The 15588-nt window shown below is 39.4% G+C and overlaps 1 protein-coding gene across 2 annotated transcripts in view; it reads right to left on the bottom strand.

Annotated features, from left to right (window-relative positions):
• The window catches only part of LOC124612667 (BRCA1-associated RING domain protein 1-like), a 194451-nt gene that overhangs the window by 37358 nt on the left and 141505 nt on the right, over positions 1-15588 (bottom strand). The gene's annotated exons all lie outside the window — the stretch shown is intronic.

Raw genomic sequence — 15588 nt, 5'->3', positions numbered from 1 at the left:
CACTAGTATTAAGTCCATCGAAGACAACATAACATTTAGCAAAGCCGTGAAGTCATATTTGTTGTGTCACTGTTTCTACTCTGTAAATGAATACTTAGAACAGTAATCTTGCTGTTTGTGTTAAATTGGAAACATTGAGCAATATAATACATTAGGATACTATAGGTCTATGTTAATATATGTTAACAATGTTAAATGATATTTTCCGACATCTGCAACACACTGTGTATCATCAGATCACATGGAATAAATAAATAAAAGAAACTGTTTCAAGATGGTGCTCATGTGGGGAGAAAAAATAAACAAATAAATAAAATTATACCGGTAAACGCAGTGTGTCTATAAATAGTAGTGATGACATCAGAAAGTTAAATGGCCAAATAAGTAGTCTTCAAGTAGCCATTAATGTCGTAATGAGCGATTTGAAAAAATTTACATCTGAAAAGTGTGAACCGTCATAGACATGAAAATCGTGCACACTTTTGCATAGCACTCAAACTTTTCCAAATATGATTATGAAAAAAACAAATGTCTCAAAAGTGTGAACTGTTTTCACTACAAAAATAACAAACACTTCCAGGTAATAGTCAAACTTTTCCAAGTAAGTGGACTGTGATTACTACGGAAACAAGTGATTGTGGTAAACATGAAAGTGTGTAGCACGATGGCAACCAACTTTGTAAATAATGCTGCAGTGGGATGAATGAAACAAAAGTGGGAAGTAGTGACAACAGAACCAAGAATCTGCCAGGTAAAAAGTACAGTGCTCTTTCCTTAACACACAGTCACAGCAGAAGCTTGGTGAGAACCGTACACGACAATAACAAAGACTGCCAAGCAACGGGAAAAGTAAGATGAGGTTCTAGTACGAAAAATCTTGCTGATGTTGACCTGCAGGGAAAAGCAAAACATGAAAAAGTTATATGCACAGCTGGTGCCAACAATATCACAAGAAATGAAGCATAAAATTGCTTAGCAAGCCTGTAAAAGTTTTTATAGGTTATTAAATCTCTAAACACGACAGTTGCAATGCTATTTCACAGCTATGATCTAATATACAATTTGAGTGGCTACAAGGAGACATTAAAATAAAACAGATGTGTGCTTCATTTGGAAAGTGTAGAATAGTGGATATAGATAAACCGAACAAATGCCAACATACCAAACGTAGGATGAACGTACATTTCAAAGGCAAAATTTTTATAAATTTCCAGAAGGCTAGAGTAAATGTATGTCCACAACTTCTGTTAATCAGTGCAAAGAAAAACCAGACAAAGTTGCAAATTTTCACTTCTTTTATTTACCTGATGATTAGTTTTAGGCCGAGACCCATTTTCAAATCATCGTAACAGATAGTCAAAATGGTATGCAGAGTTATCTATATGCGCTGAAACTGGCCATTTGCACTTCATAATAAATATATCTATTTTTGACATGGTTTTTGCATTTTTGAAAATACTATTTTGACCACCTGTTATGATGATTTGAAAAAGCACCTTGGCTCAAAACTAGTCATCAAGAAAAAAAAAGTGTGAATTTCCAACTTTGGCTGATTTTTCATTGTAATGAGACACTTTTATGTAACAAGATAAGTAAAATTATCATGGAAAAAGATTTCTTAAACAAAATTGTCAGTCACAAAGGTAATAGGGACATTTTTTTAGAATAAAACATAGAAAATTAACCCTTAAATACCAGAATGTTCAGTATATAACTAATGAAACAGAGCATAAATCTAAGCGAAAATATATTTCTTCGTGGTGAAAGAATCGGGCTGCAGGGAACAGAACACGTATGGATACAGGCTAAATAATTATGAACCCATAAACTTGTTCTGTAGAAATATAAATACAGGCGGTGAGGTAGGCATTTATAGCATTTACAGCACGTGAGAAAGTCAAATAGATTGATGATCTAAGTACCAAAATGGTAACTGAGGCTGCAGAAATAAATTTAAAGCAGAGAACAAGAGCCTGTTATAACAGCTCTGTATAGGTCACCTGCAAGCAGCACTGGAGGACTTGTTGGAGAAGACATCAGCATATAAAAAACAGGTTTGTTTCAGACATCAAAACTGACTCATTAATGATAAGCACTAATTATTTGCATTTGTCGACTTACATCAGTGTTATAACTATAACCACAAAAACTCTGAACCTAGAAGTATTACTACAGATACGCAGGCATGCATTGACCGTGTTCTCACACACATAACAAAGGAGAACATAAACATTAACACTTTAGAAAACCAAATATCCGACAACAGAGCCCTTACTATGGAAAGTGGTGTAGTCAATGACGACATATCTAAATGTAATTTAAGTATAATAAACTTAAGTGGGCATTTGGGAATGAAAAATGGGTACCAGTAAATAACGCCACTGATGTGAATGATAAATGGGAAAATTTATACAGTTCCAAATGATTAATGGAAAATCTCATATAAAGATGTGAAACAGATACTAACAAAGAGATAGAGGGGCTGGCCAGTACTTACCTCAGCTCAGTACAGCCGATAGATAACACAAAAAACAAAACCGAAAATTTACGTTCCTAGCTTTTGGAATAAATGTTCCTTCATCAGGGAGGAGAGAGGGGAACGAAAGCGAAGAAGGAAAACTGGATTATAGGTTTATAGATGACATCTTTGTGGTCTGGACTCATGGCGAAGAAACACTTCTTAATTTCCTCCATAACCTCAACTCCTTTTCGAATCTGAATTTCACCTGGTCCTTCTCCAAAACTCAAGCCACCTTCCTGATGTTGACATTCATCTTGTTGAAGCTCTCATCCACACCTCTGTCCATATCAAACCCACAAACAAACAACAGTACCTTCACTTTCAAAGCTGCCATCCATTCCACATCAAACGCTCCCTTCCCTACAGCCTAGGTATTCGTGGCAAACGTATCTGCTCCAGTGACGAATCCCTCAACAATTACACCAATAACCTGACCAGTGCTTTCCTCTCCCGCAACTATCCTGCAGACCTTGGCCACAAACAGATCTCCCAAGCAATACACTCCTCCCCGTCCAACAACAATGTTCCTACCCCCAGGCCACACAGAAGCACCCCCCTTGTCACCCAATATTATCTTGGCCTCGAATACATCAACAAATTACTCCGCCAGGGATATGACTTTCTCAAGTCAACCCCTGAAATGAGATCATCCCTTGACAAAATTCTCCCCACATCACCCAGAGTTGCCTTTCGTCGCCCCCCTAACCTCCGTAACATCCTTGTTAAACCCTACAATATTCCCAGACTACCTTCTCCACCCAGCGGTTCCTACCGCTGTAACCGACCCCGCTGCAAAACCTGCCCCATGCATCCCCCCACAAACACCTACTCCAGCCCCACTACTGGTAAAACACACACAATTCAAGGCAGGGCCACGTGTGAAACTACACATGTCATTTATCAGCTGACATGCCTGCACTGCACAGCCTTTTACATTGGCATGACAACAACTAAACTGGCTGAGTGCATGAACGGACACAGACGAACTGTCCGCCTAGGAGATGTCCAATACCCAGTAGTGGAGCATGCCCTCCAGCATAACTCGAGGGACCTAGGAACCTGCTACACCGTATGTGCCATTTGGCTTCTCCCACCCAACACCAGTCCCTCTGAACTGTGGAGATGGGAACTTGCACTCCAACACATCCTTTCATCCCGCCATCCCCCTGGACTGAACCTACGTTAAACAACCTCACTCCCATTTACTCTTCAGTCTTCTCCTCTTTCCCTTTCCTCTTTAGCCATTCACACATCTTTTCATCCTACATAGTTGTGTTTATCTTTATACTATATACGTCTTTACTTCTGTATGCATCCTCTTTGGTTTGAAGCTGGAACAGTGCTTACACTAGAATATCTTTGGCTTCCCTCTGACATCCTTGCTACCCTCCCTGTTTTCCTTTCCCAATTGCTTCATAACCTGGGTTGTGAGTAACTGAATCCACTTTCCCTTCTTCCCTTTCTTTCCCCTCTCTCCTCCCTGATGAAGGAACATTTATTCCGAAAGCTAGGAACGTAAATTTTCGGTTTTTTGTTGTTGTTGTTGTTGTTGTTGTATCTATTGGCTGTACTGAGCTGAGGTAAGTACTGGCCAGCCCCTCTATCTCTCTGTTAGAATTTATACAGTTCATTCAACAAGACTTTATATGGCATTTAGTGAAAGTAGTAAACAAAGCTATAAATATTATCTCTGAGAATTTCGCTTGCAAAATTACTGAACTGCGAGCGGACATAGAAGACTGCTATATACTCTTTAAGAGACTCTAAATTAAAAAAATAAACCACTCAGAAAAAAAACAGATATTCCTCAACTAATCTTAAGGCTCAGGAATATCTCTCTAAAATACTCAACTGCAGTTGTGTTAGTAAATCAGCCAGGAATATAAGATGAAAAGATTGTGGGAACACAACAGCATAACTTTAAAAGAAAATTATGAAATAATATATAACTCAAAATAATTATGTGAGAAATTCATACAGAAGTTTAGTACAATTGGCACAAGTGAAGTACGTGATTAGGCACCCAATTTTAGTGTTCGAGAGACTAGCTAATGTGTTTTCATCCATGACATTCCTGAGAGGGACCTCCCAGCAATCATCTCAAAATTTCAAGTTAGAATACCTTGCAGCTGTGATGACATTTCACCTAAACTGCTGCAGGAATGCAGAAGAGAATTAGTGAAGCCTCTGCCCTGCCTAATGAACACCTCCCTCTGCCAAGGAGAGCTCCCTGACTTCTTAAGAATCACTGAACTTCTATCAGTGTATACAAAGGGAATAAAAAGTGACACAAAAAACTACAGCCCAATACTGCCAACTTGAGAACATGGTAGATTACTAGAGAAAGTAATATTAAACCAATTTGAGGCATATTTCATCAAACATAATATGTTCAACAATCTACAACATAGTTTTAGAAATGGAAGACCTACTGTAACAGCTATAGTAACTTTTACATATGAAATATTGAACAAACTGGATAAACAAGACAAGGTAACAGCACTTTCCTGGTTATAAGTACAGCTTTTTAATACTGTGAAACATATTCTATTGCATAAATTAGAAGAACACGGGATGAGAGGAGTAGCCTTACAGCTACTTACACAGGAAACAGTGTTTTAAGCTAACTTATAAAAGGAATGAACAGTTGCTAAGAACGAAATCAACCAACAGGATACTTCAATGCGGTGTGCCTCAAGCAAGTATATTAAGGAATTTTCTGTTCATTGTATATTTTAACAATTTAACTGAACCTCAATTTGCAAGATCGCACGCTATGTTTATATCACATCCTTTGTCAGCTGGGGTCACAATACACAAACTGCTGCCAAAGTAGTGAAATCAGTTACAACAGTGTTTCAATTTACCTTACTGCAAATAAGTTACTTGTAAATAAAGAGAAGACAGTGACAATGCAATTCAAGCTCAGCTATAATCTGAACATAAGCGCTATTCTACTTACATCTTTACTGTCACTTAGCTATGCAAATTAACACAAACTTTTGGTTATTATTGACGATGAATACCTGTCATGCAGAGAGCACACAGATCATACTTGCAAGAAAATCGGTACAAATGTGTATCTACTGAAACAGGTCTCAGCCTTCCTGCGCCTTGATACCTTGAGACAAATACAAGGGCTGAGTCAAAAGTAATGCCCCCAACTTTGTTAATTGGGTTTGGATGGGAATATTTTAATAAATCAAACGCAGAAATAATCCTTAGAATGTGATCTTTAATAACGACAATAGTCCTGAATCAATTTGTCAACTTTTTGCTTGCGAAACGAGGTGGTTGCTGCCACAGGACGTCCAACTCTTCGTTTGTCACGCCGGTCAGGTGTTCCCACCTTAACATCTTTAAACTTATTCCCCCATTGACAAACGGTGCTCACATCAACACAATCACCATAAACTGCTTTTATTCTCTGATGAATCTCCTTTGGTGCGACACCTTCTGCTGTCAAGAATTCAATGACTGCTTGTTGCTTAAATCGCATTGACCAATCGCCTGCGCAGGGTTCCATACTTTACACTGCAAAAACACAACCGTTCAATGTTAAGGCTTCTAGTCAACTGGAGATGCAGAGAAGAGGCTACGGAACAAGCCAGTACCTGCCACATAGCAATGCCGCCAACTGAGGAAGAGTTACAAGGTGGAGGCATTATTTTTCAGTCAACCCTTGTATATTTCAGATTGATATATCGGCATCTTCAGTATGATATACAGAGATACAGAGTGAGGCACCAGCAGTCTATAGAGAAAGGTATTTTACGCAAAAAAAAGGCAGTAGCTAAAGTAAACAAAAGAGCCTTAGCCATAAGTTTGTGTTTACAACAAGAAACTGATAGTTTCTGATCTTCATTCTTTACATCAATATACACATTTACCAATATTATGAAAAGGATAGATTGCTAATCATTGTAAAGATGAGCTGCTACCACTGCCAGTGCAGCAGGAAGGGGAAGTAATAGAGAATGCGGGTGGGGGAGAGGGGGGGGGGGGGGTATGGGAGAGGAAAAGTGTAATAGGGGAGGAGCAGAGGAGCAGAAAAGCCAAGTGGGTGCGCTGGCAGAGAGCGGCGCACAATAGGGGTGACAGAACATGAACTGTGATTGTGAGGTGTATCAATAACAGGGGCAGGCATAAAATGATTACTGAATCCTTCTATCGCCCACCAGACCTATCTCCTGATGTAACTGAAAACTTTAGAGAAAACCTCAGTTCACTTGTACATAAGTTCCACAATCATACTGTAATCATTGGTGGAGACTTAAATCATCCAACAGTTAACTGGGAATATTAAAATTTTGTTAGTGGTGAGCATGATAACACATCCTGTGAAACTTTACTAAATGCCTTCTCTTAAAACTATGTAGAACAGATAATTAGGAACTCTACTCATGATGGAAATATAATGGATCTAATGGCAACAAACAGACCTCACCTCTTTGAGAATGTCCACATCAAAACTGGCATCAGTAACCATGACACGGTGGTGGCAACAATGGCTAAAAAGTGCAAAGGACAACTAAAACAAGCAGGAAGACATATATGTTCAGTAAACTAAATAAAAAATCAATAATATCACATCTCAATGATGTGCTGTAGAACCTCAAACAAAAAACCATGCTCAGTCCTTGCAGCTTTCAATACAGTTCAGGAGCATGTAGAGGAACTCTGGCTCAAGTTCAAGAGAACAGTTGACCACACACTGGATAGATACGTACCCAGTAGAACAGTTCATAATGGGAGGGAACCTACATGGTATAAAGTCACTGCAAAGAAACTTTTAAAGAAAGAGAGATTACTGTATAATAGGTGAAAAACAAAGTGTAGGGCTAGAGATTGAGAGATGCTGAATGGGACATGTTTGGCTGTCAAGAGAGCAATTAGCGGTGCCTTCAATGACTACCGTAGCAGAATACTGTCAAATGACATTTAACAAAATCCACAGAAATTCAGGTCGTATGTAAAGGCTGTTAGTGGCACCACAGTTATTGTCCAGTCCCTAGTGAATGAGACAAAGCAAAAGATGAAAAGCTTAACTCCATTTTCAAATGTTCCTTTCCAAAGAAAAACCCAGCAGAAATGCCTCAGTTTAATCCTTGTACCACTGAAAAGGTGAATGAAATAAGTATTAGTGCCACTGGTGTTGAGAAATAGCTGAAATCGCTAAAACTGAACAAAGCTCCAGGCCCCGATGGAATCCCTGTCAGATTCTATACTGAATTTGCAGCTGGGTTAGGCCCTCTTCAAACAATAATTTGCTGTAGAACCTCAAACAAAAAACCATGCTCAGTCCTTGGAAAAAGGCACAAGTCACACCCGTCCACAAGAAGAGCAGTAGAAGTGATCCACAAAACAACCACCCAATATCCTTGACACTGATTTGTTGTAGGACCTTATAACACATTCTGAGCTCAAACACAATAAGCTACCTTGAACAGAATGCAACCAACATGGTTTTCAAAAACATCGATCATGCGAAACCCAACTCGCACTTTCCTCACATGACATACTGAAAGCTTTGGGTCAAGGCAGCCAGGTAGATACAGTGTTTCTTGATTTCTGTAAAGCATTTGACCGAGTACTGCACCTATGCTTATTGTCAAAAGTGATCATATGGGGCATCAAGTGAAATTTGTGACTGGATTGATGATTCTGGTAGGGAGAACAAAGCATGTTAATGACCTTGTAGACAACGTTAATAGTAAAACAACATTAATAGTAAAACAACATTAATAGTAAAATCAGGATTTCTGCAGATGATGAAGTTATCTATAATGAAGTGCTGCCGAGAGAAGCTGCATAAATATTCAGTCAGATCTTGGTAAGATTTCAACATGGTGCAGAGATTCGCATCTTGCTCTAAATGTTCAGAAATGCAAAACTATGCACTTCACAAAATGAAAAAATGTAGTATCCTACGACTATGATATCAATGTGTCACTGTAGGAATCGGCCAACTCATACAAATACCTGGCTGTAACACTTTGTAGGGATATGAAACGGAATGATCCCATAGTTTCAGTCATGAGTAAAGCAGATGGTAGACGTCAGTTTATTGGCAGAATATTGGGGAACTGCAATCACTCAGCAAAGCAGATTACTTACAAATCACTTGTGCAACTCATCCTAGAATATTGCTCAAGTGTGTGGGGTCCGCACCAGACAAGACTAATGGAGATATTGAACATATACATAGAAGGGCAGCAGGAATGGTCACAGGTTTGTTTAATCTGTGGGAGAGTGTCACAGAGATAGTGAAGGAATTGAAATAGCAAACTCTTGAATACAGCCATAAACTATCCCAAAAAAGTCTATTAACAAAGCTTCAAGAACCGGCTTTAAATGGTTACTCTAGGGATTTACTACAACCCCCTACTTATCACTCACACAGGGATCATGAGGATAAGATTAGAATATTTACTGAAGGCACAGAGGAATTCAAATGATCATTTTTCTTGCACTCCATATGAGAATGAAACAGGAAGAAACCCGAATAATTGGTACAAAGAGACATACCCTCTGCCATCCATTTCACAGTGGTTTGCAAAGTATAGATGAAGATGTGAGGTGGGCACGGGGACAGTAGGTTACCGTAGGTTGAGGACAGGGTGATTTTGAGAGTGGAGAATGCATTGTATGGATAACTCCCATCTGTGCAGTTCAGAAAAGCTGGTGTTGGAGGGGAGGGAACAGATGGTCTGCGTTGTGAAGCAGCCTTTGAAATGAAGCATGTTACATTTAGCTGCATGTTGTATCCCTGGACGGTTCACTTTGCCCTTGGCAGTGGCCATACATACTTGGTAGACAGCTGGCTGGTTGTCATACCACCTCTGCTACATTCACTGCGCAGCTTCATATATTGGTATGACTATCAAACCACCATGACACTGAAATAACATGCTTGATTTCAATGGCTGCTTCACAACTTGGGCCATCTGAATCCTCCCCTCCACCACCAGCTTTTTCGAACTGCACAAATAGGAATTATCCTTACAAAACATTCCCCACTCCTGAAATTATTCCGGCCTCAACCTGTGGTAACCTATTGTCCCCACACAATCCACCCAACAGCTTCTCCCACAGTTCCATCACCTCCTCCCAATTCACTTTCACTCAGCTAGATTGTGCGCCGGTCTCTGCCAACGCACCCGTCCTTTCCCCTAGTCTGCTGCTCTCCTTCTTCGCTCCCCATTCCTCCCCCTCCCCTCCCCCACACTCTTCCGACACTGCACCTGGCAGCATTTTCCTGCCACATAGTCTGTGCACTCTGCCAGGCAACGCTACCTCCTTTCCGCCCACCTGTACCCTTCTATCCTTCACACTTCCCCGCCGCACTCTGGATTACTGCTGCTGCTCAATGTGCCAGAAAGGCCACAGATAGCGGTCACGTGCACGATGTGTGCTTACTTGTGTGAATGAATGTGTGTGTGTGTGTGTGTGTGTGTGTGTGTGTGTGTGTGTGTGTGTGTGACATGCAGGGTGTATACGCGGACAAGGAAAAAAAATTCCCAGATTTCCCGGTTATAAAACACACTTTCTCGCAGGTGAAAATACACTTCTCCCGTGTTAAGTGACAGTATACTTTTCCTCGGAACTGTAAAACTTATCAATCCTTTAAATGGTTATGGTTTTATACACCGGCGTAGAACTTCTCAGCCCTTTAGAAAATGAAACTAAGAGGAAAAGACCATGTAGGCTGGATATTTTCATATTACGAAAGTATAAATTCGAATTCCACCAAACACCGCATGTTACTTTTCGAAACACTGATATCATGATTGCGATGCACTTTTGTAAGCCACTCCTAGGTCATGTCACGTGATCTCGGGAGCCGATACAGCTGATATTCAGGGTTTAGGACACATGATGTAGTCAGCCAATAGCATTATTACTGTTAGCACATACACACAAACAGGAAAAGTTAATGGTGTAAATTAATATACATAGTGTTGCTGCAAGAAAAGCACAGCTTTCACATATAATATTGGCCTCGACGATTAATAATTTGCAAGAGAAGCTAAACTTTCACGTATAATGTTATTTTTTGCACGTGTTACACTTTAAGATATATCACACAAATGTGCCAGTAAAATTTTTCATACCGACATAAATGTCTGATCTCCCGGGCTCAAAATTTTTTCTAAAAGGTCTTCCTCAAACAGTTGATTTTTGAATGAGCGTCAAACGCTCTGTGATTTAAGAAATTCATCGCATATTTTCGCACTTAGTTCATCTTGCGTAAAAAGAAATTTACTTCGAAAGTAACGCTTTTCAATCAATCATTCGCAATATTTTCCCGCGACCTGTTTTCTGAGATTCGTTTCAGCAGATGGCAGAGCGCGCCAGATTACAGGGATCACCGCACTTGCGCAGCTACGATGACGCAGGAATTCCGTATGTTCATACGTGTAAAACATTGAAAGATCATACATTATGTCATAAAAGAAACAAGACATCAGAGAAATTTCGTGAACCAGACTAAAATGCATAATTCGGCTTAAAGTGCACTGTATTATCTCATGTTTGGTTCTTTATTACGGCATAATGCCATACGTGCTAGAAGATGAAATGCAGCAAACACTTGAAACTAGCCAATAGTGTGGAATTAAACACTTCGTTTCAAATAAATTGACTACTTCAGTGGAAAAGATTAATAAAGCCATATTTCTTTAGCAAACCGACAAAAATATCTTCATTGTTCCGCAACTTTAGTTTTATTTTAGTTTTTTCTCACATTTATGTTTTATTGCTGTAGTCCTTTGTTAAAGTATTATTTCTTCCCAGTCAAAATTAAAAAAATTTAATTGAAAACTAAAACAAAACATATCCTGGGATTCTAAAAAATTCCCGGGTTTTCCCCGGTTTCCTCCCGGATGAAAAAATTCCCGTGTTTTTCCTGGATCTCCCGGTTGTCCCGGGTCGTATACACCCTGGACATGTCATCTTTATGGTCAATAGCAATCTATCCTTTTCATAATATTGTTGACGTTCCAACACGGACTTGTTTAATGTATGCATTTATATATATATATATATATATATATGTAAATTAAAGCTTTGTCTATGTGAAATAAATCTATGACAAAGTCCAAAAACTGACTGCAAATAATTAAAAAAATAAAATAAGTTCAGCGTAATCTTGAGTAAGTTTTACAGTAACGCAGTTATAATACAGTGGTACGAAGCTGGAAGTGAGAGCATATATAATTTGAAGAGGAGGATGTAGATGTGTTCAGAGATTCATAGTGCTAGGAAGCAAGGTTTCTGGAGGAATTAAAATTGAATGGAGGTTATTTTTTAGGCCAATATCTGTATGGCAAACACCAATAGGCCAATATCTGCATGGTAAATACCAATACACGCACTTGGGTGTGAAAAGAGTTTATGTTGTAAAGCAAGATTTGTGTTACACGGGATATGTTAAAGTTGCACACTGATGTTAGTTTATTTCAATAAAATGAAGCGCATTTAGTTTGGGGGGGGGGGGGGGGGGGGTGTAGTACTTGCTTGGAGTTGCAAGATGAATTTAAAATACCTCCACTGATTACAGAAATTATCTTAGAAGAAGGTAGGCCTCTTGAAAGAAGTGTATAAGGCCAAGAAGAATTGCGTAAACCACCACTATCGCTGACTAACAATAAAATGTTGGTTCTACTAAGTTTGTTATTGTCAGTTACAACCCACTGAGTTATATCTATTATTTTACAGGTATTGTACAATTTTTCTTACGAGGATATGAGTACATAGCATACAAATTGCCAGCGACTTCCACAATTTCTTCTTCTTATGGTCCATCCTTTTTAACATATAAACTACTTCTGAAGAGCTAAAATGCACTAGAACAAATAAAATGTCTATAAAATGCCACACTATGAAACGTACTTGCAGTGAGACAGTCACAATTCCTGAAATCCATCACTCACAGCCTCTGGCCTGCTGAGGAGCACAGCAGTCCTGGGTCCGTGGATAAACCATGAAAATCCACTGAATTAAGCCACACACAAACAGACCCGGCCTGCGAGCAAATCGTTAAGACTAGATCCGATAAGCAGGGCCTGCACATCAGTGGGAACCAAATGGCTTCAGATCGGCAGGCCCGATCCGTCACACATGCCCTCAGAAATAGCCTCCGGTTTTGGCCCACTGTGGAAATCCACTCGTGTCACCAGATATTCACGAGCCACAGATAGCTTGTTGATGAAATGAGACTACAGCGACCAATCCATACAACAGATAATGTGTTCAAATACTCTGAGAATCAATAATAATGAGGATAGGTAGCAACTCACCGTAATGACGGTTGCACAGACACAGGCAATCACACACGCACAACTAAATTTTCAGCCATAGCTTTTGTCAGAAAACAATCACAATCACTCAGACACAACTCCAGCCACCAGATCCAAACAAATCACTCCTCACGCCATCCTGCCTCTCGTCGGCAGCTGCTAGGCCAGCACAGAAGACGTGGCGGCAGCACTGACTGCAAGCCCAGCCAGCAACACTGCACGACACCTCAGTAAACAAGCCATTCCATTTACTGAGACAGAAACATGATTTTTCCAGTGCTTTTTTTCCAAATTTCCCTGATATTTCCCTGATTTCCCAGACGTGTTTGAAATTCCCAGATTTCCAGAACCCGTGCCAACCCTGTTATAAACAGTTTCGAAGAATTCACTTTGACAGTGATGAAGCAGTGCAAGCAGAAGTGAAGTTGTGCCTCCATCAGCAAAGTCAAACATTTACAGAGACTGTGTCATAGGGTGACTATGCTGAGAACTAAATATGTAGACATGAAGTCTAAAGCTGTAGAATGTTATAATGTTTGTTTTGTTTAAAAAGCTTTAGGAGTTTTCACATTAAAAAATTGGTGCCATTACTTTTAAGCAAACCTCATAGAAGCATTAGGAAGCCTCATTGGAAAGTTTTTATCTGGAGCATATGGAGTGAAATGTGGATGATAAACAGTACACACAAGATGAGGACGAAAGATTCTGAAACATTGCATCACAGAAGAAATTTGACAATTAGTTGGATATATTGGACAACTAATAAAGAGGCTCTGAATTGAAATGCGGAGAAAAGAGCTGTTCCATGCTACTTGATTAAAAGAAAGGAAGTGGCGGTAGAACCTATAATGGGGTATCAAAGAATGGTTAATTTGGCAATGGAGGAAGGTGGGATGGTGAAAACTCTAGAGACCAAATATTGAATACGCTAACGAAGTTCAAATGGATGTCGATTACAATAGTTACACAGAGATCAAGAGACTTGCACGGGATAGACTAGGATGGAGACCTGCGTCAAAGCACACTTTGGGCAACAACAACTACACACACCCATGTAAATTAAATTATTACAATGCTATATAGGTCACGAAACTTGCTGTATGCAAGTTCTCAGGGGGTAAAATATGTTGCTACAATTTTCGAGTCTCAGTTCATTGGCAGGTGATCATGCTGAATAGGTACTATATTATTATATTAAGGCTTAGTTAAATGCTGTGCAGTTGTGAGGTGTTTGTCAGACTTAAATGTGGTGATGAAGCATACTGTGAAGCAAATTTGTGAAATACGTTAACCAAACTTTCAACATTTAAGTGTCTGTATGATTGTGTACCTTGCCAGGGAGAACCTGAGGACTTAGAACACCAACTTGACACTAAGTGACTCTGCAATATATGTGTGATTAGCTGGATATTTGAGAAATTTCCACCGGATGAATCCTTGGATGCCGATTTACAGTCAACTCATGACATATTCTCTTGGTTACAACAAACACACAATTAGCTTTCACTTAAAAGTAATAATCTAAATTTAAAACTGGAAGCGCAAGAAAAAGAGTAAAAGTAGCTGTTGTAAAGGGAGAAATTTCTAGATAATCAAAATTTTCCAGGTACATACCCAGACCCCACCTTCATTGACATGAAGAAAATTTTCTTCTCTTCTGTAGTGATCAATCCAAGGATTGGTTTGCAACAGCTACAATGGCAGCTTGTCTCCATTCTGTGCGTCTTTCAGCTTTTCTCTTCATTTCTTTGTAGGTGTCACATCCCACACCTTTCACAATTTGATCCATGTACCTCAGCCGTGGTCTTCCTCTCGGTCTTTTTCCCTCGACATATCCCTCTATGATTGTGTTCAGGAGTCCTTTATGTCTTAATAGATGGCCTGTAAACTGCACTCTTCTTTTAACAATGAAACTCCAGAAGCTTCTCTTCTCACCTGCTCTTTCCAGAACCACTTCGTTTGTGACCTTGTCGATACATTTTATTTTGAGCATGCGTCTGTAGCACCACATTTCAAAAGAATTTAGCTTCTGGTCTTCCTCTGTCCCGAGAGTCCATGTTTCACACCCATAGCATGCCACACTCCACACATACGATTTCAAAAATCTTTTCCTGATTTCAAGGCTGATGCTCTTAGATGTTAATATGTTTTTCTTCTTGTTAAAAGCAGCCTTTGCTTGAGCTATTCTACTTCTCACTTCTGCCTTGCTCCTTCCATCCCTGGTAATATTATTGCCCAGATAAGTAAATTTATCTACTTGTTCAAGCAGTTCATTGCCTACATGAACTTGGACTTTCATTTGATCTTCTTTGTCGCATGCCATTACTTTTGTTTTTGCTTTATTAATTCTCATATTATATTCTTCACCCACAACTTTATCCATTCTATTCAGTAGGACTACAAGATCTTCTTCACTTTCAGCCAGGACAGCTATATCATCGGCATATCTTATCATATCTATTCGTTGGCCATGAATTACTACACCTGTCTGTGAATTTTCCCTTACTTTTTTCAGCACCTCTTCAGTGTATAGGTTAAAGATAACAGGGGATAGTGCGCAACCTTGTCGGACCCTTTCCGTATCTGCACCTCTTCTTATTTTGTCCGTCCACGGATAACTGCTGTCTCGTTTTTGTACAGGTTCCATATCATTTTTCAATCTTTATGGTCTATTCCTACTTTTTTGAGTACCTCAAACATCTTATCCCATTTAACATTATCAAACGCTTTCTCTACATCTACGAAAGCAAGAAAATTAAGCAATAA

This window comes from Schistocerca americana, chromosome 4, assembly GCF_021461395.2.
Source record: "Schistocerca americana isolate TAMUIC-IGC-003095 chromosome 4, iqSchAmer2.1, whole genome shotgun sequence".
Taxonomy (NCBI): Eukaryota; Metazoa; Arthropoda; class Insecta; order Orthoptera; family Acrididae; genus Schistocerca; species Schistocerca americana.
Note: the sequence above shows the minus strand (reverse complement) of the source record. Positions and strands in the feature narration are given on the sequence as shown.